The sequence below is a fragment of the Culex pipiens genome, chromosome 2, assembly GCF_016801865.2.
Source record: "Culex pipiens pallens isolate TS chromosome 2, TS_CPP_V2, whole genome shotgun sequence".
Lineage (NCBI taxonomy): Eukaryota > Metazoa > Arthropoda > Insecta > Diptera > Culicidae > Culex > Culex pipiens.
The window spans coordinates 21,484,716-21,511,322 of NC_068938.1; the positions used below are offsets into that span (position 1 = coordinate 21,484,716).

A 26,607-nucleotide genomic window follows, 5' to 3' on the forward strand; every position below is an offset into this window, starting at 1 on the left:
GCGATTAGGACTTAAAGCCGTTGGTGGCCATTAAAATAAACGATCGTTCACCTCCCGGAAAAAAACGCTCCAATAAACGCGGGTTGGTCCGTAATGACCCTCCTTCCTCGCAAGTCACCTGAAGGAGGCAAGTGCATCGGTTTTTGCGGGTATTCCCCCCAAAAAAACGAGGACCACCTCTGGCCCGCGGGGCACTCCAAGAATTTAAATAAACAGAGCGCGAAAGCTTCAGCACCGGGCTCATTATAATTCCTTTTTCCTTCCTTGGTGCGTTCAATCTCGCCCAGAGGTTCTGATGAGTCCCAAGCCCCGTAGCGTAGCGCTGACGAAGATGGATAAATGGCCATTAAGCGCGAATTTGCTGCTGCCGCCGGACGACTACTGCGGATTCCAGCGGCGGGCCCTCCGAATGTCAGTTTAACATTTCGATAACATAACTCAATCGCCGCGGTCGAGACTTGCGCGGACGCGTCTCTTCAGGCAGAGTGGTGTCCGAAGGGTCCCCAGGAGATTCGATCATCGGCACCATCGCTCGCAGGTCCTCGCAGTCGTTAAGGTGCAGGCACGATTCAATTAGCTCGCCGCGCGTTGAACTCCACGACTTCACACACAAAAAATGAGGCAAGAAAAAAAGTGAGGCGATTGGAGCAAATACCTTTTATGGGATGAGGTGGCCCGGCTCTGCTGGAGGTGGTGGCGGCCGTGAGGAGGCGCACTTACGTGCCGGACGCAACCTGTGTGGAGTCAGTTCCGAAGAAGTTCGGTTGTGTAACCGCACCGACCGACCTGTGGTTTGATAAACGGTCGTACAAATTCGATGTTTCAACTGCGCTCTCACGCGGAAAGATCGTTAATCGATATTTGTCTTACCTGCCAAATGTACGGTGGGAAATCGATTGCGGTAAGGTAGGGTTTACATCGTTGGAAGAGGTGCGTGACTTTGGAAAAGAGGCAGAAGCAGAGTGGCGCAGTGGAAGCGTGCTGGGCCCATAACCCAGAGGTCCGTAGATCGAAACTACGCTCTGCTATGTATATGATTTTTTAAGCTTGGTGAAGAATCCTGTTGGTCATGTTCAGTGTTGCAAATGAGTGATAAAAAAGCTATCAATAGATTATCTCTACACCAAAAATATCCGAGAGTATAGCGGCCGTCACTGTAGCTTGTGAGATCTCTTCTTGTGTCTCGTGATTTCCAGCGATGTCATTCTCTCTCTATCACTCCTCCCCTTTTCCTCGACTATGCGCTCTCACCGCTGAGTCTCTCAATCTCTCCGAAAACTGCAATGAGAGAACGCGAGATGGCGATTAGGAGCCGACCACGCATGACGTCCTGTTAAACTGCGTTTGCGAAATTGGTTTTGTGGCGGCTATTGTGGTTAAACGCTGTTGCGGTAGCATGATCGTGGAAGCGGGAATGAGAGAGAAAAGGAAAATGTCAATCGCGAGTGGGTAAACAAGAAAACGTGTTCGGCTATGTTCGGCGCTGAGAGTTTCAATGAAGAGAGAAGAGCAGTTGTATTTGAGGCATGAATATTCAGGCGAGATAATTGTAGTTGCTGAGAGCTGATACTTTGATATTTTAACAACCCTGGTCATGTTCTATATTTACCATTCCTGTAAGAATTTCAAACTTGTCCAAAGGAGGAACTAGGGGAACAGCATCTAATTCCAGCGTGCCTCTAATGTTGGCAGGTCAGAACATTAACATTCAAGTAAAGCTAATTAAAAGCGTTTTCAAGTGAAATCGAGTGATAAATAGCATGCAAGTTTCTATCATTTTTTTTGCAAAATTAGTTGTTTTAATAGTGAAAATCAGCCAATTGGATGGAGTTAGGAGCGAGTGCTTAACCTGCCAAACATACGAGAATTTCCCCTACACAATGTTCAAAATTTCAAAAACGTACCATGAAATTTTAACACTTTGTTCGTGGTTCCCATTTTCATGAACGATTGTTCACGATTTTAGAAATTCAATTTTGTCCATGTGCTATTTGAGTGGCTCTCAATAGAGGGATAGCGTTGCCATTGTTAGACCGCGTTTTCCACTTTTCCTCTAATGAAACCTACTACTTTATCAACTTTATTTTGCTGGGCAAGATACGGACTCCATATATTTTTAGACGATGACTCAGCATTTTCCACTTCTTCACGTACAAAAACCAGGTGGCAGCACCATGTAACGCCACCTCCCTATTCTAACCGGGGCTAGGGTGACAGTTATCTTCAAAAGCGAGTTTGCCTCCAGGCTTTAAAAAAACTTCCGACTTAAGGTGAAGCCGTTGATCATTTTCGAAGAAAATTGATCATCACTATAAAATATTCTGTATTAAATTCAATTTAACGAATTTCTGCACCAAAATGAATCAGCATGTGCCGGTTGTTGCCTTCTTGAAGCCACTGAAGGAATTTTTGATGTAAAGCAACTGTGTTTCAAAATTTAAATATTTTTGTGATACAATCATTGACGTCCTAGTTGGCAATCATTGATTAATGACGATTTCCATAACTTTACAAGGAATGGGATAATCGTTACCAAAAGGAATCAGCAATCGTAGGGCACTTTTCTAAACAACTTGTTGAAGGAATTTTGTCAAAATATTGAAAGCGACGCAAAATTTATATCTTTGAACGAAAAATCATGATAATGATGGAAGTCTTCACGTTAAAGAGTGATTTCAAATTCTACTTGAACTCCAAACATACATAACAAGTTTTTGTAAATAAAACGACTCTAACTCATCTTTCTGAAGATTCAGCGACTTTGCCGACTTCGGCTCTGACTCCACAGCCCTGAATTCTTTCTAAGTAGCATTTCATATCCAATAATTGCCACTCTTCCAGCGAAATTCCCAGGCCACAATTGCCGTTAATCCGCATTGTTCGCCCAGTAATCCCCCGAATAACTGTCCATCAAACCGTATTTTCTCAGCCAATTGTCACGATCCGCGAACAAAATGGCAAAACCAGATCGAGAGCTGTCATGTTCGACCCGGGGTCGGTCAACAATACCCTCATTATAGAAACAAGTTGGCCGGCGATCCGATCCGGCCTGTGTTCCCACTTGACGGACCACTTGTCCGCGCAGTAGTACGCCCAGTAGACCCACGGGATTCAAGGCTGTGAGGGAACAGGTTGGTTGCGTTTTCAAAGTGCTCAACTCACATTTGACGCCAACCTTAGCGTTCACGAGGCCTTGGGCGGTGCGTGTTGGATTAGAGACAATTGGTGCGAATAACCCACGCACCCAAATCTTGTTCAAATTTGATCCCTACGGCGATTGTGGAGGTTGGTGTAATCAATCACGCACCTCAGCGTGTCCCCGCGGTCAGCAGCGGATTGCTTCTAATTATCACCGAAAGCTGCGGGGGCACAGCCGGATTCAGTCCGCGTTCCGTTGAGCTGAAATTCATACCGTCCAATGACAGCGCTCTTTTTCTGGCTACTTCTGCTGAGAGATTCGTTGAAATGCGGGCTACCGTGGATCCAACGGGGTAGAGTTTGGGCGGTAGCCGAAACATGTTAGCATTCCACCTTTTGAGGGTTGTCTCGGCTCGGTTGATAAATCACGGAGCAAGTTCAAGGAGGTGCTTCGATATGGAACCGTCATCGGGCAAGAGAAATTGATCTTTGGAACTCGTTTTGTAAGAGGACTATGAGAGTGAAGAATGAACCATGAAACGTGGATTATCCGCTGTGCTTTGATTGATTCTATCGTCGTCCAGCGACGCAGATCTTGGGTGTGGGATACCCGCAGCGGATCGTGACGATCCGTAGAGCTGCCCCGCTACCAAATCTTCCATATTGGTCCTATTCATTTGACGTATCACCTTAGTTATGGAAACTCACCGCACTTTTTCTTTTTTATTTCGTTCTGGTGTTAAATGATAGTGAAACGAAAACATGACAGCCGTGAGATATACGGAGTCTATTATGGAGCCTGGAGACGGCTCTTGAGGAGCTGACAATGGCCACCGGATTTGGGATTGAGGAGTGCGGGTGGAGGAACTCTTGTGTATTGTAATCCCGTTTGAATGGCTTAATAGACCAGATCTAATCGAGACACACGCGAACAACTACTTGTTTTCATTCGTTGTAGGCCAGATACGAGCTGTGAATGCGGGGTTGCTTTTATGTCGGGAGCCCTTTAATGTCATGGGGATCAATCATGAGCCGATGAAAATATGAGTGGTTGGAGTCAAAGAGTGAGGTTCTTTGGGAAGATGACCTTTTAATTGGAATCAACAAGGATTTTTGAGAACACGTTTTTTAATTCTTGCAAAATTTCCGATTTGTTATTGTTATAGGACCTTAGGAGCTCAATAAAAATACTTTTTCGCTCGTAGGCTGCCATTTACACCAAAACTAAAATTTCTTCAAATTTCTTTTGACGTTTTGACGATTTGACCAAAATTTAGAATATACCCAGAATCCAGGGCTGTCTCATTGTTCCCCACTCATTTCAGCCCATCAGTAACAATGAGACACTTTGATTTTTCTCCATTAAACATTTGAAAACCCATGTAAATCTTTCATAACATGAATTGAAAGTGATTTTGGCACATTTATAGAGTTTTAACTTCATTTAACCAAACATACAAAGTTATTTGGTATAAATATATGGATTTTACAAAATTTAAATACTTTTTAGTGTAACTCTTGTTAATTAAAGTTTCATGTTGGCAAAATTGCTCTAAAATGTTCAAGGTAAGTAACCTGTAATGGAACAATGAGACAGTTAAATAACTTTGGATGAAGAAGTCGGCTCGATCTCATATTTGGTCTATGTTAGAACACACTAAAAGAAAGAAAATGCAACAAAAACTCATTACAACATGCTGATGAAAAAAATAGAAAAATCGTTGAAAGATGAAAACCAAAAGTGTCTCATTGATGACTACCCTACCCTAAGACTTTGGAGTTATGCGGGAAACTCAGAATGGATTGTTGAACTGGTGTTAATCAACCAAGGTTATTTTTTTTAATATTTCGTTGGCATTAGAGGGTGACGATTCTCGAGATTTTCAATTTCCCGGGAATCGAGAGTTGAGTTTTGCCATTTCCCGGGAATTCCCGGGACCCGGGAATTTATTTAACTAGCTAATAGTGTTCCCTCAATCTACAGATACAAAATCGTTTCTCGAGCCTTTTTGGGACTCGAATTGCAGTTTAAAATGTTTACGAATCTTCATTCGCACTGATTGATTTTTCCAAAGTTGCACAAAGTTTTTGTTGAACTTGTTTTAGATTTTTTGAAAGTAAAAAAATAACTAATATATAATTATCCATTTATGCAATATGGCATTCTGCAATATGATAAATAACGACTCAAAACAAAAACTTTAAGTTGATTTTTTCCTTCTTAAGGTCAACTGTAAATGTTCACAATTCGCGGACTTAGTGTCCGCTTACAAAAAAATGGCTAATTTTTATTTTTTAAATATAATTTAATATGCAAAACACAAAATGACTCCATAAAGCGAAATTGACTAACTTAGAATTAAAAAAAAAATAGACTATGAGTTATGCTATGCTCGAGAGGGAATATGGAAATCAAACTTATCTTGAAAAGGCTTTTCCTCTTAGAAATAAAAAAATATTTCATTTATGGTGTGTAACTGCTAATTATGCTTCAATGTTAATTTTGGGTTCCACATTTTTTGGTTACACTCAATTAAAGTTATTGGAATTTTTGAAAAGTTAAAATTCACACTTTTGGAATAAGAAGATTAGAGAAGCATTGATCAATTCAATCTTGCAAATCGAACATTGAACATCCAATGTTCTTAATAATTTCGATTTTTTCAAATGTTTTTTCTGATAAGTTTATTAATTTTGGTTCGATATTTATAAGTATAAAATTTCCCGGGAGTCTCGGCCAAATTTCCCGGGAATCAAGAGGTCAAAAAATTGCCGATTTCCCGGGAAATTTTTCCCGGGAATTCCTACTCGTCACCCTCTAGTTGGCATCAACCTGTCAAAAACTGATCGCGGTAAATACTTTTGTACCACAGTTTTTTGTGCGATCAATGTGGTAGATGATTTTCAAATTTATTTTTTTGAAAATGTCCTATAAACTTTTCTTTCATATGTTTATAGGACCCATTAAAAAAACTCTAGATTTGGTAGATTTTTGACAGTTCGATGCTAACGAAATATTTCAAGAAAATCTACCATGGATCTACCAAAATCAGTTCAACAATACGGCTTAGGTCTCTTTCCAATAGGGACATGATGCTTAGAGCACGTTTTCCAATGTTTCACCAAAATTAACCGACTACCTTATCGACTTAATTTTGCTGGGCGAAATAGGACGCCATCTTTTTTTAGCAAGATGATTCAGCATTTTTCCACTTTTGCACGTTAACAAACCTGATGGCAGCACCATGTAACGCCATCCCCCTACAGTCCATACTCGATTATCTGAGACATTAAAAATAATCACTTGGCATCGTGATAAAAAAAAATGTTTTAGTTGTCTTATTTTAACTCATAGAACTCAAATAAAACCCCAAAAATTAGAAATTTGAAATTCAGGATGGCTGTGATGAAATGTTGTGCCAGTGAGAAAATAAAATACACGCTTCGGATAGTCTTAACTTCAGATAATCGAGTTTGGACTGTATTTAGTTTCTTCCAATCGGACCCTAAGATGACAGTTTTCGTTAGTTGCGCGTATTCACCGTCAGATTGCGAGTGGGTCTCGTCGGAGTTTGCCCATTAAATACGCAATTTGAAATTTGCATGGGAAACTTTTTTTTCGTGACGGTTTTCATGGCACGCTCACTTCAACTGTTCTAGACTAATATTTGAACGTGGCATATCGCTAAACAAGTTTTTTAAGAAAATGATTCCAGACTGCTTATTTTGTCGTTTTAAACCAAAACAAGGCAAACACTATATTTATTTAAACTATTCGCCATTTTCTAAAGTTTGGCTAGATAATATCGAAGGCCGCCATCTTAGGCCCACTGGGCCCACAAAAAGGGGTACGCTCAGTTTGTATGGGAGCTGTCAACATGCTCCCGGGTTGGTTTCTTCACTACCTCTAGAAAGCGATTATAATATGTATATTGTTGTTTTTGTTTCGCTATCCGTAGGAAGCTAGCAAAAAAAGTCATAGCAGAGCGTAGTTTCGATCTACGGACCTCTGGGTTATGGGCCCAGCACGCTTCCACTGCGCCACTCTGCTTCCACGTTCAAATGAATTGTGATCGCTGTCGCACTCTTTTCAACTATGAGCATACGATTGCGACAGAGATAACCCCTAAAACTCATTAACTTTATACAAAAGTCCACCGAATCGAACAATAATTAAAACTATTGGCAATTTACCCAAAATGGCCCGCAACACAGCAGGTTGCTCAATCTAAACTACTTTTAATAGCTGCGGCCCTCCCAAGTTTGGTCAATACAAGTATTTGTCTACCCAGGACGTCAACGTGAAAACCCATTGAGCATGGAGGTAGAGAGAAGTCATTCGTCAACATTAGAAATCGAGAAATAAAAGAAGGCAAATGTTTGCCAAGTCAAGAGCGCTGTTTGATCTTCTCTGCTTGCCTGTTGCTGCTGCTGCTGCTCTGTTTGCTATTTGCTTACCCCTCGTGACTAATAATGTCATAACAAACGCCAGGCCAGGTTCCAAACCAAACAATGCTTTTCAATTATCTGTGGACCTTTGGCGTGGCGTGGTGACCCGTTGGACCTGTCATCGAACCGGGCCGCGGGGCCGGATCATTAAAATTCACACTTTTGTCTAAATAAAGCGATCTTATCCGAAAACCCGTGCGTGGCCACAGTCAACCCAGCAGCGGCAGACGTAATAGACAAATCAAATATTTAGATTTGTAACAGCTGGCAACCGGGTTCGGCGGCAACGGCGGCTTGTCAGTGGATTAGTGCTCCAGTTGTAGGTTATTTCTTCTTGTCCGGCTGTCCGGTTATCTGCGATGGCTTAGCGTCAAACAAACAGCTGGTCATCGGGGGTCACTCTTGTAACTCTGCTGCTGCTGCTGCGGGAAATTGATTGATTCCGAGTCGGCGTGTAATCAATTCTCGCTGTTTAATCACTTCATTGAGGTTAAGCTCATTGTTCGGGGCGCGCGGGCCCATTACCGGTTTTACAAGTTTCTCGTTAGGATTACCACCGGTTGGAAACCGTCCGACCCTGGCGACTAATGGTCATCTCGAACCAGAAAAAAAGTGGTCCAACTTGCCCTTATGGCCCAGTCGTTTTTTTGTCACTTGAAACCGCACATTTCAATTTGGGCTTGAACAAACAGCGAAAAACCTGCAACCCCGGGCCAATCATCATTTGCTTCCAAGTGCCCCCGAAAGCCACTCCAAGTCCCAAGCCCAATCAATCCAAACGGCCAATGCCACTTCTAACGATGACCGTTTTGGTTCATTTACAACCGACTGGGTTGAGAGGCTCCTCCGGTCAGTCATTAACAATTTTACAATTTGCTCATCATAATTTTCTATTAGCTTGGCTGCTGCTGCTCCTCCGATCATCATCATCATCATCGTTATTATAATTAGCCGAAACGGGCGAGCGCGCGAGCTTTTTCGGTGGCCACTAACAAGCTGCCATCAGCTGTTTTCGCGCCTCCAAGAGATGTAGAGCCTTATAGGTTGTGGTGGGAGGAAGCAGACGTTTAACAAGTTAACGAACCATATGTTTTGGACCGCAGCCGCAGCCGGCGGTTATTTATGCTCATGCTGTGGGGTTTAAGCAGTGAGTTGAAGAAGTGCGGGCAGTACTTGGTCGGTACCGACTGGAACTAACCAAATGGTCGTTAAATTTACGATTTGCAATGGTAATTTTGCGCAGATATTAGCGTTGGATTGGACGGAACATGCAGTTTTTCACAAGGATTAAACCATGAGAATAAATGGTATGTACCTTAGTTATAAATATATGTTATGTTACTTGGTAATGTTTGACCAATCCTGAATTAAAGTTCGATTTTCACCTATCAGATATATACTTCCTGATAATTATTGTGAGACCATCATCACATTTTATAGAAGATTTATTAAGTTTTTTTTTTTGAAATAAGGTTCACAAAGGTTTTGGCTTTTTGCGTGTTTTTGAATTCTGACTCAAGGCGATTTCAAAAACACACAAAAAGCAAAAAGTATAAAATGAAAATTTTGTTTATAGGACCTTTTCAAAGAAAAAACTCTAGATTTCCATGTTGAATGATCCATGAAATCGATTAACAAATCCCTTCTCAAGATATAGAATTTCATACATTTACATACTTTGTTTGACCAGCCCCCCCCCTCTCCCTCCACCTGTCTGGGAAAACTAATGATGAAAAATGTCTTCTTTTGACATAGGGAGTGTATGGACAAAGTTTCATTCAAATCCAAAGAAAAGTCGTTTTGTGAAACCGTAGTGAATTAAGCTGGATTTAATGTAAGTAACCATGTCCACATTTTAATGTGGCCGAAAATTTCTAAAAAAACAAAATTGAAACGGAAATGTAAAATAAAACTCAATAAATTAGAATTGTTTTCAAAAAGCATTACATAACTAATCATAACTTTCAGTGGACTGTTCGTCTTATGCATCAAGAGTATTAACAACTCGTCCTGTTTTCATGCAGCAGAGTGGCGCAGTGGAAGCGTGCTGGGCCCATAACCCAGAGGTCCGTAGATCGAAACTACGCTCTGCTAATGTTTTTCTTAGTTTAATGAATGTTGGTTTGTGTACCGTATTATGGAGTAATGTTCGTTGTTCTATCCTTTCGAAACTTGTTTCGCAATTTTTATTTTGTGATTTTTTTTATTTGGATGAAATTTTACCAATCGATTCTTTTTGTTCAAAAAAATCATAGCCAAAAATATTAGTGGATAATTTTTTTGAAAACATTTTGATATTTTTCAAACAAGGGTACTGATTTTCGGTTCAAAGATCAGAGGTCACTCACTCATCGCCGAGCGAATCTTTGCCGACTGGAGCTTGCAACCAGTCGCGAGCGAACACTACACTCATACTGCCAGCGACTTGCTCAATCGTTTCTCCCAGCGACACAAATACTTCGTGACTCTCTTTGCCCACTCCGTCCGTCGACCCGAGTCACACACGAATACGTTCAGAGAGGAGAGCTTCTAACAACATACCAGCTCGGCGCTCTTTTGGCCTACACTACCACAGTTTGCCGTAAATTTGTATTTGGCATGATGGAAATAGCTTGTAAATGTGTTTTTGATGTCGTGTTATCAACAAAATTGCAAAACATTTTCGATAACATAAGTTTAAGCGGTTTAATAACTGAGTAAAACAAAGCCGATCGCAAACTATTTCGACTCAGCGACTGAGCGACATAACGCAATCGGTCTCTCTGAACCTTATAATATAGAATATCAAAAATCAAACCATCCACATTAACGACCCCCGGGTCTTTTGTGGTCTCTATTGCAAGTTTCTGCTCGAACCTAGGAGTCCGAAGGCTTGAATGGGGAGAACACCCAAACCTCTTTTTACTCCAAGGAACCTTCCACCCCAGTGTTTGAACTGACGACCTTTGGATTGAGAGTCCAACCGCCGCCAGCGATTCCACCGGGGTAGGCTTGGTTTGGTGTGCTGTTTGTACTTATGGCATGGAGATAACTCCTACACCTGGAATGACTTAACGGCCTAACAACCAAGGCCGGGACCGACATTTTACTTCCTCATCCGATGGAAGGTTGCAGCAGATGGGAATCGAATAGAATATAGAATGTTCCAAATTGCTTATTGCTCTTATATCCAAGAAATCAATGGAAATAGTTTCATCCAAATTTAAAAAAATGTACGCTCACATTCCATTTGCGAAAACGTACATAATTGCTCAGTATTAATGAAAAACAGATCATTCACTCAAAATTCGTTATCATCCCGAGACCCTCCGATCGCGCCACACATTCCGATTCCTTCGTCGCTGCGCGACCTCGCACGATCCCGAAACTAAGTCACTGGACCAAAAGCAACGACGAACCCGGTTTTCGTTTTCGTTCGTTCGTTCTCCACAGCACGATCGATCCGCGGGCAGCCTCCGAAGAAATGCCAGGACTTTCACTTTCATTCGACTGCGCGGCCCGACGGACGATCTTCGGCCGAAGCGATCTTCGTGTCACATGAACCGCGCGCGCGACTTTCAAATGAACTTGAACTTGTGTTGCGCGGCACATGTTGCATCGGCACGTGGTCGCGTGACATTGCAGGAGGACATATGAGACGCGCGCGTAATAAAGAGATCTCAACGACGGCGACGAACTCCGTGGACGATAATTATATCCTAAATTGTATAAATTATTTTTTATAATATAATTAACATTTTCGTCGGCGCGATTTAAGAGTTGAAGAAGGGGAGGAGGGGCTCGTACGCACATTCCGGTTCACGCTCCTTTCGCGTGGTCCAGTTTTGGAGGGTTGTCCGCGGACATGTAAAAGTTGAATTTTTTTTTATTCGCCAACGAAGAAGAAGTAAGACTTTGGTCGTCATCTCATAAGGTCTGAACTCGACGAAGTCGAGAGCAGGTTGTTGGCAGTTTTTATCTATCGTCGTCGTCGGACCGAACAAGTTGTTCTCTAATCGCGAATGTGTATCGCTCCAACGAGAGTTTGCAATGCCGGCCAGCTAATTATAATTTTCGAAGGTTAACCACGAACAACATGGGTTTGCGGCTTAGACCCCGCTCTCTCCCCTCTGTTTTGCGGCCGTCGGAATTTGGCCGAATTTAGGGTTCCTCCCTCTCAACCCCTTCGTGGAGCTTTCGAGCAGAGATGTGGGTCGCGTTAATTCTCATGACACTCAATCCGCGTGACTGCGCGCGGTAATTCTTGGAGCAGAAACCCGAAACCTGGCCGAAATTTTGACGTTTTGGGTGGTCCGCATCCGTTCTCCGAGTTGCCGAACGGGTTGATGGCGCGGCGGGTTTAACGTGCTGACAAATTTGGGCATTTATGGCGGCGTTGATGACTGTGGAAAAGTTATCATGAAGTGTTGAACCGCCTTGAGTGGTGTCATTTTTTTCGGGGGCGGTTTTGTTGGTTTCCATGCGAGAGTTGATGCTGGATTGATCGGACATGTTTTCAAATGTGGCAGCGTTTTGTAGCTTGCTTGTCGTAAACCAGAAATTTTGCGGTTGAAAAAACCAAAAAAAAAACACAAAAAATCAGCGATTGCATATCTCATAAAAGAAGATTTTATAAAATATCTCATCTCTCATCTCTCATCTCTCATCTCTCATCTCTCATCTCTCATCTCTCATCTCTCATCTCTCATCTCTCGCCACTTAATCTTGCAACTCTTCGTGTCATCTGAGACTTGTTTCGCAGTTAATACAAATGATTTAATTAGATGTCAAAAAAATTCAAGTAATTGGTGTTAATTACCCCAAAATAACACTGAAACCTTCACCACTGTTTCAGACACTCATGAAACAACCAATCTCTCGTTAAAATTACACATTTTAGCGCATCTACCTTAAAACTCAGCAATATCTGCTAAAATCTACCCCGAGCTAAGGTGATAACAATCGGCTTAATCGATCGTCACCTCGTAAAATCCAGTATCGTCGGCGTCGTAAAAAAAACAACCTTAATTTGATACGTCTTCCTCGCGATCATAACTAGCGATACTTTTTCTCCCGATCCCACCAAATCGGATCGCAAAACTCCGAATAAATCGCGTGCACCGTACGAAAGGTGATGATGTGCCGAACTTAAATATTTATATGAAAATATTAAAAAAAAAGTTTGCCCACAAGTCCGCAATCGCAGAAGGTAATATCGTTAAAAGTGAGCCACCAAGTCCGTGGTGGTGGTGATGGTGGATCACATTTTACGATCTGAGCGCGCGGCCGGTGAAGATGATCATCAACTTGATGTCGCTTCTTTACGGGGGTTGTCAACCCGACGTATATGCGAGTGCGTGTTTTTGTTGTTATTGTTGCTGGGGTGATCGTCATCAGAAAAAAACATAATCAGTTTCCTCTTCAGGTCAAGCTTGAGGTGATACGCGGTGGGGTTTTGGGAGGTCAAAAGTCGAAATTAATCTAATCATCTTGATTAAGATTAAAACTTCTTTATCAAAATTTAGGATAAGGATCCGTCTATTTCGGACTTTAGTGGAACGACTAAAGTCATAAATTACAAAAAATATTATTACCAACATTGAATAAATCTTCATCAAAATTGTATTTAAAAAACTTGGGTGTCTCTTCACTGGAGGAAATATTAGAGAGTTCAATTAAAATAACTTTATTTTTTGAGCCATTGACAAGTTCTGTTTAAAGTTCGGAAGATATTTTCGTAGACGCATAAAAACATGTTTGAGAGATTTAGCATATAATCTGCCCAATTTGCTGGATATCAAAAGGTTTGAACTGTCAACTCTGATTCACTGTAGTATTAGATCTTTCATCCCTTGGATTGTTAGTCAAATCGCCGGTAGTTTCGATCAAGGACAGAATTTTTATCCAGACAAAACTTAAGCGATTTATCTCGCTCTATAATTATTACTAAAGGTATAACTATGACAGTACTTACTCGAAACTAATGATACTGATTGAAATTGATGATCATACCTGTAACAAAGAAAAATATCTAATTAGTTGTATTCATAAAAGCATTTTATGTAGTGTTTAAATCGTACACCAAGAACTGGGCATCAGCATACGAGAGAATAAAGAGCACGATTCGGTAGTAAAACCGAGAGTTCTTTACTCATGGGTTCATCTTCAAAAAAAAATCATCTATCAAAGAAAAAGTACCGGTACCGAGACTCGAACCCAAGACCTTCGAAATATTGAACCGTGCCTTTGCCGTATGGGCCACCGTGTTTCGATGACAAAGTGGCGGTCATGTGTCCATATAAGCCACTCAATAGGATGAACTATTCCAATGAACGAATGAACACGCGAGAGGATTATACTCTCGCAAAATAGCACTTTCCTCACGTTTCTTTTCGTGAGGACTATCCTCTCGTTCTTTAACTTTGGGTGTAGGATACAGGTTCTGCTCAACGCATTGCACTTTTCACCTTTGTGACAAACAACTTTAAAATCAGAAATATAAATGTGAAAAAAACCCTAGTCCTAGAGAGAAGAAATCTTCTGCAACATATTTGTTAACCATCTACAACCCAACCCCGCCTCTAGACGGGCTTCGATTTCAAGAATCGCCAAGCATTGGAAAGAAGAAGTCTGAACATTTTAGAAAATTTTAGGGTTAGAAGTTTGACTTATTTTATGTGACTATGCCAAAAAATCTAAAAATGTAATTTTTATTATGTCTATGCCCCTACAATTTTTTTGCAACTCAAATGATAATGGTGTCATTATATAGCAGAAAATGTGAAAAACAAGCAATAAATTGAAAAAGTGATTGTAAACATTAAAAAATTAGATAGGCAAAATGTAATGATAGGAAGTGGTAGAATAGGTCAAATACTACCAAAAACTAAGATAACCTAACAAAATAAATGCAAATTAAAATACTAAAAATAAAACAAGAAGACATAAAACAAGAGAAGTTAAGTTTTTAGCAGGACAAAAGTTGTTCAATGACACGTGAAAAATAAACAAAAATCGAAAAAAAAGTTTGAGTATTGTGTTAAAAAAATTAATAAAAGTTTTTTTCAATTAATGAGCAATACCTTAAAAAATTAGCATTATGAAAAAAACTCTCGTATTTTTGGATATGGTAGAAACATTCTTCATTCAGCAATTCTCAAAGAACCTGATACTTTCAAATTTATATGTGAAAAATCGACTGTTTGACATTTTCCGATGGATCAACTATAGTCTTCCGAGTTGTCAAACAAGACACTTCTGTCAAGTAAACATGCGATTTATTTTTTTTCACCGCATATATTGTATTAGAATAGTTATAAAGCATTTTTCAATATTTCAGAACAAAATATGAAATTTTTTATGAAAATAGCCTATTTTCAGTGAATTGCAAATCGCAGGTTTAAACCGATTTTTTAAAGAGTTTTCCGTTGTATGAAAACATTGTTCTTGAGACAAAAACCTGTCAATCCCGGGTGATCCAGAAGGTTTCCGCAACATCGCGTTGTTTGTTAACACTACTAGCTAAACTTTTTTTTTTTCAACGAAAAAGCCTCTTCAACCACACCGTGCACCCCTCGCCGGCGAGTGAGAGTACTTGTGAAGTTTCGTTTTGTAATCAAATCGATCGGATGAGCTCCCAAAAGAGTTGGCGCGCGCGATGACGATGTCCATCGAGCCGACACGTAAGAGTGCACTGCAGCCTCAACAACACCAACCCGGCTGGTCAAGAGCTGAAAGGACTTCGGGACTCCCCTGCTGCTGATGAACGACCGCAGCTGATTGGTTTCGTCTTGCGTGATAAATTATGATAAGTTTATTTCATCGGTGATTCGTACATTTATTTGAAGTTTAATTTCGCTTTTATTACTTCCACGCCGGCGCAACTTACTCAAGTACCCGAAGCCGATCCAGATCCCGCGGTGATCGCGCGCGGCAAGCACCGCGGAGAACAAAGCAAGAGCCGGTCACATCGGGGAGGGGAAATTCACGGCAGCAAAGCAATTAATACGGCCGAGAGCGCTTAGAAGAAGAGTTTGCAGCTTGTTGAGCTTTGCGTACTTTTCTCACCTCGGCGTTGTTGCATGATGATGATCGGCTGATAGTCGAGTGATACCCCAGGGCGGAAATCTTCTCTATAGAGGCCTCTTGGCGAGATAACGAGAAAAGTGGAGTTGGAAGGGGCCACTTCACGGCGCAGCTTGAGGAGGTCGCTCTGATGATCGAGGCAGAACAGTTTTCGGGGAGTTGGAGATTGAATTGATTTTGTTTTTTTTTTGCTGTGCAAAGTGTGAATCAAGCTGATTATCGCTGAACAGCGATTGATGAAGCATAATGCAAGATATGTTGGTGGAGTTTGGATTCTCGTACACAAAAAAAAAAAAAAAAATCAATTTCCGTAATCGAGAATTGTTGTTCATGAATTTGAGAACCAAGAAGAAACTAATTCATGAGTATGGTGCATTTGCACTACAAACGTGATTATATTTCTTCGTGGGTTTGTCTTTTTTCCGTGTACTTAATAAATTTTCTAAACTGAGATTATGAAATATGTTAAAAGTACAGGAAGTGATGTGGATAATTGTTAAAGTATATTCATAAATCTCCAGATTTTTTGTTGTTGGTTTGTTAACGGTTGCCTTCATCAAGCTCAACCGTTCATTATAATCTACAGAAAGCGCGCTAAATAGGCTCATTTGACTCAAACCAGATCAAGTGTCCGCGGATGACCTCGGTGGACAGGTTTCAACTCTCTTCCAACGCCGTCGACGTTGTCGTCGTCGTCGTCGTAGCAAATCAACGAGCTTTGACAAATGTGTTTTTGTTCGTGACTGAGCAGATATTTGACAGACAAATTGGCCAACCCGGGAATCAGCTCAAACAGTTGATTTTGGCGCAAATTTTCGCCAATCAAAGCTTGCTCCGCTATTAATCACCCCGTTAGTTGGTCACGGCATCAGTGTCACACCGGTAATCGCCGTAAATTTCGCAAAAATCAACCTACGTGGGCCCAAAGTTGGCCATTTGGTCAAGAGAGACGGTCAAAGGTTGGGAATAAAATCCCATTTCTTTAAGTTCTTCTTTTCACGCCACACCAATAAGATAAATAACGGAATTAGGCTTCCCGGGGTGCACAAAATGCAGTCATTACCGGGGACGGAACCAATCGAACAAAAAAGAGAGAAATATTTGCGTTTTGCGTGCCCAAAATTGATCAATATTTCGCAACGCAAACGACTTGGTGGTACGCGATCGCAACAAAGTACGCGCGCGAGCTTAATCGACCTCTCTCCCGCGGCAGCGCACGCATCTGGCGGTGGAATTAATTTAAATGCAAATTTTGTATACGCACCTCGCCCTGATGATGATGATGCTGAACAATTTTGATCGGGTAGATCGTTATCACAGTGATCGAAAAGATATTCAAATTATTAGGCCTGCAGGTTGATTAGAAGGGAAAGGGAAATGATGTTGAAATTGCTTCTTCAAACGCTTTTTACTAGTTAATTCAAAGACAGTTTTCGATTATCACTTTGAAAGATTTGTATCGGTCTTGATTGTAATTTTGTGATTGCCTCACGGTTGGAGCGGGTTTACACTACGCTGTAGAGGATCAGTGAAATTTTTAAAGACAATTTAATTTTTGCCCGGTACCTACAAACAAATATATTTAAGAACGTAAATTGCACAATGTGCTCCAAGGCTACGCCCATAAAGTTCCGGGATTATGAAATAGCAAAAAAATTAACAAATGAAAAAAATACAGTAAAATTTTAACATCAATATCCAACTAAATGAATATTAACTCAACTTTAAAATAATATAAAAAATGAATGTCCACCGAAGAACCGATCTTAAAATTCTTTTTATTTATTTATGGAAATTAATTAGAACTAAAAAAATTTTTTTTTTATGCCGGATCTCACTTAAATGTATTTAAATTATGTCCGTCATCCGATCCATCGTCGGTTAGGTAATTGAAAGACCCTTCCAACGAGACCAAAACATTGAAGATTTGGCAACTCTGTCTTGATATATGGAATGAACATCATTACTGAATTTCGGTAATTTTCTGTTTACCGAACTGTTTAGCAGTTGAAAAGTTATATTTATGTACTTTTTCGAAGCCGGATCTAGCATAAATGTATGTAAACTATGTCTGAATCTATCGTCGGTTAGGTAATCGAAAAACCTATTTAACGAGTTCAAAATATTGAAGATTTGGCAACCCTGTCTTGAAATATGGCGCCTTAAGTGATATTTATGTTCTTTTTTTAAAACTGGATCTCACTTAAATGTATGTAAATTATTTCTAAATTCATTATCCGACTCATCGTTGGCTAGGTTATCGAACGACCTTTGGAAACGAGTCCAAAACATTGAAGATTTGGCAACCCTGTCTTGAAATATGGCGCCTTAAGTGATATTTATGTTCTTTTTTTTAAACTGGATCTCACTTAAATGTATGTAAATTATTTCTGAATTCATTATCTGACTCATCGTTGGCTAGGTTATCGAACGACCTTTGGAAACGAGTCCAAAACATTGAAGATCTAGTAACCCTGTCTCGAGATATGGCCACTTAAGTGATATTAATGTGCTTTTTTATTCCGGATATAAACAAAATGATGAAATTTGTCTTCAAACCCATCATTCATTGTTGGTGAAGAGTGAGGAAGGCTCCAACCACGTAGGTGGATTAACTTAGTTTTTTAATTCACAACCCTAAACCAACATTTTCAAAAAATATTAGAATTTCATAGAAAAATCTCAACAATTTAACAACGTAAGAAACCCGAATGTCCCTGGGGTCAACCCTTTGTCAGGCAGGAAAGGGGGAAGGGGGTAGACCTGCGCAGAACCAATAAATTCAATGAGTTTATCTCGCGCCATCCGCGCGCGGTCAACTCTCTCACGGCAGGCAGCAGTCCCAAAAACAACAACAACAACACTGCACGCAGGAAACCGCCGATTGCGCGCGATTTTTATCGATTATTAGTCGCAGCTTATTAAGTCTCGAATAAATTACACCTCGGAATGAGCATTATTTTCGTCCTCCGGAGTGTGACCCCTCCACGTGTACCGTACCGGGTCTGCTACCTTGATTAACCCTTGCGGTACCACTGACCATAACTTCGAAATTATGAAGTTTGTTTTTAGGTTATGTCCCAGCCCGAAAGGGTTAAGCAGAAGTTAAATTGGTTGAGCCCCCCAGATGGTACAGCACGCTACCTTCGCCGATGACCTTCCCAGCGGCAGTAGCACGGCAGTTGGCCGCCGCACAAAGTGCCCTGGGAAGCCCATCAGTATTGCACCGAACTCAACCTCAAAGTGTGATCGCGAAAATTGCCGTCGCAAGACGTCACAGAGGTGCTTTGGGCCAGTAATTTGCATACGTGGGTCGTAAATTTTCAGACCAAATGGGTTCAAGAATGTAGTGCACCGTGCGGTGGCGCGGTGGTAATTTGACGAAAGTAATGAGCGGCCTGCGATGTGTAAAATGGGACGGGGGAAAATGGAGCGAAAATAAAAATTATCGCGCAAAAAGGTTTTCGAAACAATGTTAAATGCATCACTTTGCTCGGGAGGGCCTCGCGGCAGAATTCGATCGCGATTCGATGCGTTATTGGAAGGACTGGGCCCCATAAATAACTGACACTTTGGAACTTCCAGCGTTGCAAAATGGGGGATAATGTAATTTGCATAACACTGGGTTTCAACTGGTTCACAGCTGTAATAACCAACAATTAAAGCAATTAATCGGTAGTCACGCTGAAATTGGTCGACATCAAGGATCTTGATTCTTGTCAGAATAAAAAACGCTTCAATAGAGCACGGTAAAATATGACCACTCTAATTACATTACTATTTTTGGCGTATCAGTGCGTTGGTCTTGAGCTATTGATTTTAAATGCGAATTCTATTGTCTGGAAGTAAGAAAACAACTTCCGTTTGTTAATTGCTAAAAAAACAAACTACGAATTGAAAAAAATGCCAAAAATATTAGATTTTTTTTTCAATGTTGATAAAGGATTATTTTTGTTAAGTTCTTTTCGGTGCTGTGACCTTGTTACGACCGAGTCGGTTTTTGTAATTACACAGCAAAACATTGTGTAATTTTAGAAGGTTTAATATTACTTCTTTTGTGATGTAATTTTACCTTAATTAAGACTGAAAAAGCGACATTATAGAAGAAAAGTGGTAATATTACACGTTTTCAGAGGTTAAATTACCATTTTTTTTCTGACATAAAAGATGTTCCCCTTTTCCAGATGTAATATTACCATGATTTTTTTCTTCTGTGTACAATTTTCGTAAAGCTAAGAGTAATTACAGATGATTTTGTGTAAATGTTAGTGGGAGAGGAGCAGATATAAGTTACTCAGATTAGTTTGCGTTTGTATGTGTGTTTACTTCGAATTCATTACCCGCTGGACGGCAGCGAAATTATAGAAACGTATAGTTAGTATCAGACTTGGTTGATCTCAGTGCCGGCTGTTTTAAGCTAAAGGGCTTATTTTTGAAAATTAATGAAGGCTCCATTTGGAAACTGCTGATACAAAAATTGTATTCGAAAATCTGTATAATTGCAGAAATTTGTGATCGATTTGGTGTCTTCGGCAAAGTTATACTTAGAGATGGAGTTAAAAATAATATGTGAACGGATTTTTTGTACAAATAAAATTGCATGAACGTCCTCAATGGTTCACGCATGCCAGTCTCCATAAAAATAGTTTGGAAATATTTGAAAATCTGAATCTTTAAAGGAATTTCCTAACGATTTGGTGTCTTCGGTAAAGTTATAGGTAGGACTGTTAATAAAATAGGTACAATATACTTAAACAAATCAGTTTTACGATTTTCAAAATAGTATTCAACAGTAAACATTTCAAAAAAAAAAAAAAATCGAAATCTTAAGAAAAAACATGTAAATTTGTCAAAGAAACTTTAAAGATTGGACTTCTGGTTGCTGAGATACTGCGAATAAAAAAAAGTTAATTCAAGTTCACATTTAAGTTTTAATTCCTTCACCCAAAAAGCCTCTCATTTTATAATGCCAATATCTCAGGTCCAATTTTCAATGTTTAAAATCAAACACTAGTGAAATTTTCTGATCCCATCGAAAAAATATTTTGATAATAATGGAATTAAGACGAGCAAATATTGATATATCACGCCCTTTTAAAATGTTAGTCTTGATTCCAAAACTATCAAAACAATTTTTTTGAAAAGAATAAAAATGTAACAAGTGCTTTATTTTGTTAACATTGAAACTCCATTAAATCCTGATCCCAATTTTAAGGAACCTAAGCCTTCAGCATGAGCTAAGCAGGAAATTTATCAAGTGCTTTTTAATGTCATGAAACGAACTCGATATTTTTTGTTCAAATTGATTTTTTGCAGAATTTCAATTAGAATCTCTAGTTTTGATCTCCAATTTTTTTACATCAAATCTTCATCAAGTTTTTGAAGAATTTAACAGATAAAATAAAATGTATTTTATTGTTTCGTTTTGTGAAATTTCTGAAACATAAATTATTACATTTCCCATTTCATTTATCACCGAAGTAAGTCTCTTTAGTGTTTGATAATTTCAATCTAATTTAATTTCTCATTGCCTTTTTGTCAAACCACGCCGCCACTTTACTTTGTCATTTCTCAAAATCAATAAAAACCCTCAACCCTGATCAAGTCATCGAAATCGCACGCGGGGTTCAACGCAAAATTTACGATCCGAGCTTCGATAACACTCCAATTTAAGTCACATTTACTGAAAAATCTCATCAACGTGTGGGCATGTCTTAATACTGGCCCAACAAAGCAGGCACAAACACAATCGCGCAAAGGACCCCCTTAAAAATAATCAACAATTATCCCGTCAAAAGTCATAAAAATATATCGCAAAAATAATCATTGTTGAGTGGTTTCGGTGAAATCAACAAAAAAAGAAAAAAAAAAGCGATCTTAAAACTAAAACAAACGTCGATATAATTTTACAGCTTTATTTCGTGTACCTACACGCCACACCAGGCTAAAACACTTATCATGTCCACGAGATGGAAGAAAAAAACGTAATTACTTGGGTTGCGTTGCTCGCGATTTCGAGGAACCAATCGCCAAAGAGAAAATATAAAATCAATAAAAATTTCCCCATAAATTCCACATTCTTTTCCGGCAGTTGGACAGTTTTTTGGCATTTTTGTTGGCTTCCCTTTGCGAAAAAAAGATGGCGCTGCCCATTTGTTCGCGACTTCAACTTGACAAATTGACGACAATAGCGCGTTGTCAAGTTGGTGGAATTTAAGGTAAGCAGATGATAATCGAATCGAAGAAAACTGTTCCCCCCTAATATGGCAACCCTGGGCAGTGCGAAATTCTTTCAACCAATCAAAAGGTCAAATCTTTTGCAACAACGTGCAACATATTAGTATTCTGTGGCAGTAATCGCCCCGTCGACCCTAGATGGGCAAAAGGGCTTTGTTTCTGGGTTGGCACCTTGGGAGCAGTGCTGCCAGTTTTTTGAGAGGTTTCATGAAAAAATAAAATGATTAAGTGGCAACCCTGCCCGCAAAGAAGGGGTCGAGACGGCGGCAGACCCTTTTAAAGGGTTCCGCAATTTTGATCATTTTCATTTCACCTCTCAATATGTTATTGTCACTCGCAGTGTTGTTGTTGTTGTAGTCGGGCGTTGCGGGACACAAACAAGAAAAATTACACGTCTCTTGCCGGCTGTCAACGGCTTGAACTGCGCTGCGAGGACCTGTTTTCGTGTGCCATCCCGTGGCCTCACTAGGGTAAATGTGTCATTATTGGGCTTAATAAAGTTGTATTCATCTTGTAGAAATCTTTGTAAATTTGATCTGTAAATTTGACACTAGGTCCAAAATAGGACCATCCCCCGCGTGAAGAAGCTGCACCGCCGTCGGGCGGCGGCGGCGGCCGATGACCGGGCCCAAGCCAGAGTTCAAAGCAAAACGGCGTCGCCGGTCGGGCTCGCAATAAATCGCAACTGTCGAACCCTGGCCGAGTTCAGAGCCCCGACGGCCGTCGGCGGCGTGGCGCGATCAGGAAGAAATGCGCCAAAATGGCAATTGAGTGACTGCGGCGGGGCTCGGGCGTGCAACAGACAATACTTGACACTATTTTGAGGAGATTTCCCTCTGTTTTTGAAGGGGTAAGCGCAACGGGGGAGATGATCGTCGGATTGGAAGAGGAGGTTGAAGATCGGCCAGCAGGGAGCCAGCGATGAGAAGATGGTCATCAGTTGGAGGTTAAGATATGAGTGGACCCAGCGAGAAGACAGTGTTTGGCATGCAGTGTGTCATAACATGGTGAAATGGGCAATGTGTTGAGGGAACTGATTGGACGAAATGCGAAAATATGTTTAATATTTTTAAAGAATTTATGTTGTTACAATGCTTGCTTGATGGCATGAAATCAGAAAATATGTCTTTCTGAATTTTAGAAAAAAATATGGGAAATCTTTTTGCACAATTTTGAGAGCAGTTGGCGCAGTTTCTACTCAAATATTCCTAAAAGTGAGATTTTCATAGAGAATTAAATGCTCTTCAATTTTGTTCAAGGAACCAAAGCTTTTCAAGACTTCCATGCATGAAAATAATATTGTTACTTCGCACTAATTTTTCACAGGTGCTCTTAAAAAACAAAAAAAAGGTTTTCTATTTTAATTAATTTTGTTGAGGCAGATGATTATGAATCGTTGTAAATAATATTAAAGTTATGTTGGTGAAAATCAGTTCTGAATGTATGATAATTCTCTCGTTTGTCTATTAGATGATTTGAGTTTCAGAAAATATTTTTTTTCAGTTTTAAAACGACAAAAAATATAGCATAAAGAAAATTTCCGATGTGATTGTCTGATACTTTGAGATGCACCTCCCCTTCGACCTCAGCATACTCATTTTATTTCAACCATACAAAATTAAACAAATCAGAGTGCCAAAAATAATTGTCTAAACTTGTAAAATCTGTTTTAATATTACGAAAACATTGTACAACGATAATATATGAATTTTGCATCAAATAAAGACTTTCTCATCTTTTACAAATTTGAATTTTGTGACAGATCTGAAAAAAAGTCTAATTTCAGGTAAAAAATATTGCAATGAAATCATGAATCTTTGCAAAATACACAGTAGCATAACTGCCATCTATCTATATATATAAAAAACTTCGACGGTTTTGTTCGAACGCGAATCAGTTCAATACGGAGCGTCGGATCGAGGTGCTTTTTGTTGCGTTGGGTTCGTATATGCCCAAGGAAGGTTCTTACGCTAACTAATTGACACTTAGGTCACTCTGGAACCGATTCCGGAGCATCGGCAAATTGTATGGAAAAAGTTACGTAAAATCAAATTTTGATCACAGGAGGCTGAAGCCGAAAACGTCAACAAACGAAGGCAGAACGAAGTTTGTCGGGTAAGACTTGTAGTTTATAAAGCATTTTGTAATTATTTTTGCTTCATTTTTTTGAAGATTTGGCTGTAAATCAACCCTTGTCTCCTCGACCTCGACCAGAGCTGAGGGACAATAAAGGGGGTATTAGACTACAGCAAACAAACAAACAAACTCACACGTTTGACTGTTTGTCTGCTTTGTTTGTTTGCAGAAACGTCAGCCTGCAGTTTGCGAGCTTGGCAAACTGTCGAACACGAAAATGTGCGAGTTTGTTGGTTTGTTTGTCATAGTATAATACCTCCTTAACTATAAAATTTGCACTAGCCTACAGTACATTTAAAATAACGAAGAATTCTTTTTTTATTCTTAAAACACAAATATTTCAGCATTTATTTTTCATAGTCAGTTAATGTTAGAGTTCAACTCAATAAATTATGTGATATTTCGTAACTAAATATTTTTATTTCCACTTTTAACAAGAAAAAGCTTGATTTGGTTGTGTTTCATCTAGTACAAAAAAATCAGCTTTTTTAAAGAAAACACACAAAAAGTTCAAAAGTTCTACATTCGTAAGGGTCTAAACCAATTTTTAATTTTTTGCAAAAATACTAAAAGAGTCAAAAGCAAAAAAAAATATCATTGGACCAAACAAAAACTATAACTTTTGGTTTTTGGTATGTTCTGTGAATATATTTTTTCTAGGAAATGATACAATTTTTAATCTAAAATTGATTTCAATCACCCATGATCTAATGAATTTTCAAACACAATTTAGAAGACAATTAACTGTTATTATCTTAAAAACTTGAAGCAAATTTCTGGAAATAAAATATGTCATTAAACAAGAATGGAATCATATTTTTAAAACAGTTTTAATTTACTTTACTTTATCTTACATTTTATTTCAATGGAATACCAATTTCATATTCTAAGGCTGTTTTTTTTATTAACAGGCTAGTTTGGTTCAGACACATTCATGAAATATTCCGTCAACTGGGGTTAATCGGGACTAAATATGAACTTGAACTTGAACGCTTGAAATTTGGAAAACAATAACCTTTTTCTGTTGTTATGTGTCTGTTCTATCAGAAGCCAATCAAAAATATCAAATATTGTGCAGTAAAAAGGCTAAATTAGCTATTCGCTCAATGTGTCGCGATTCGCCCCAGATGATGGTACTACACTTCTTTGAGAATATGACAACATGTTTTGCCTAACTCTTCTTCATCTACAAAACCCACGTCTGCATGACTCTTAGTCGTCGCCATCGCCGAAGAAAGACTCGACGATGATGATGATTAGGCTTAGTGATTTTTCACGCTCGAAAATAGCAAATTTCACGGGGATCTCAATTTCAAAACACCGAATTTCACGCAAATTTCGCGGAACGTGAAAAATGTTAAAATAACTCTGAAAATCTTATATTTAAATCACAGGAACTACTTTTTATGCTTCATTATATATTATTCTTCAATAAACTGACGTAAACGTGACAAAAAAGTCTCCTAATTATCAAAAAAAAACCGCCTGGTTTACGGATGGGCTCAATTTATATTTTGAAACAAAATGTAAGGAAAGTTGTTTTGTTTTTTTTTATTCTCATTTATTGAATTGCTTTTTTAATATTCAACTAAAAAAGGTTAAAAAGTTTTCACTGATTTGCTTCTGTTTTATCAGTTTAAATTTTATTGAATTTCATATCAAAGCAAGATTCAACAATCTTGTCCATCCAAAATATGTAAAATAGTTTAAATTTTCTTCAACATTTAGACCATTCAAAATAATTTTTAAGGTTTTCATCTCTCTTTTAAAAAACTAAATTTAAAATCCATAGGCAAAAAATTTATAAATTGTTATGAAATCGAAATTTTTATTCAAAATAAGAACAGAAAACAAAAAACTGTATTTTTTAACTTTCAAGGGAATTATTCACACAAATAATCAAATATTTTTAAAATAAAACAGGACTCAGAAAAAAATCTGAAATGTTTTAAAAAGGTGATTTCAAAAATTAAAAATACTCTTCATTTTATTTTAAATAAAACAAAGTTTGATTCTTTTAATTTCTTTTAAAATAATACATTTTAAATAAAAAAGTAGTATAATTTGTACTACAGTGAACTAAAATATTACTAAATCAAGTTAGTTTCTATAGAAACTGAAAATTTTAATAATTCTTCAAATGGTTCATATCAAGCTTATCAAACGAAGACTAATAAAATTTACTTTGATAGTCTTTATGGTTGAAATATTTATTATAAAGTCATTTAAAAAAAAAATTGTGATTTGAGAAAATTGATAAATTTCAAGAATTTTTCACCCTTCCGCGGAATTGTCAAAATTCACTAACCCTATATAAGTAATTGAACATAAAATTTCACGGAAAAAGACAAATTTCGCGAATTTCACGCTGTCCGCGAAATCGTGAAATTTCACTAAATCTACTTATGGGAGAACTGTCATTTCTATCACTCGAATCCGGTGCTCTATTAAACCAGGATATTCACTCGCTTAATTCTACAGTAGTTCATAAGATTATTTTTATTCCTTTTTGAGTTTGATTAATTATTTTGAGAAAAATCGTTACATTTTCACACAAACATAACATTTCACGGGATTTCGCGG

General features: G+C 38.8%; 1 protein-coding gene and 3 non-coding genes across 4 annotated transcripts in view; 2 read left to right on the plus strand and 2 right to left on the minus strand.

Annotated features, from left to right (window-relative positions):
* The window catches only part of LOC120428876 (NADPH oxidase 5), a 134,923-nt gene that overhangs the window by 106,697 nt on the left and 1,619 nt on the right, over positions 1-26,607 (minus strand). The gene's annotated exons all lie outside the window — the stretch shown is intronic.
* Positions 957-1,028, plus strand: Trnam-cau (transfer RNA methionine (anticodon CAU)). The gene has a single exon. It is a non-coding gene; the product is annotated as a tRNA-Met (tRNA).
* Positions 7,118-7,189, minus strand: Trnam-cau (transfer RNA methionine (anticodon CAU)). Its single transcript has one exon. It is a non-coding gene; the product is annotated as a tRNA-Met (tRNA).
* Positions 9,610-9,681, plus strand: Trnam-cau (transfer RNA methionine (anticodon CAU)). Its single transcript has one exon. It is a non-coding gene; the product is annotated as a tRNA-Met (tRNA).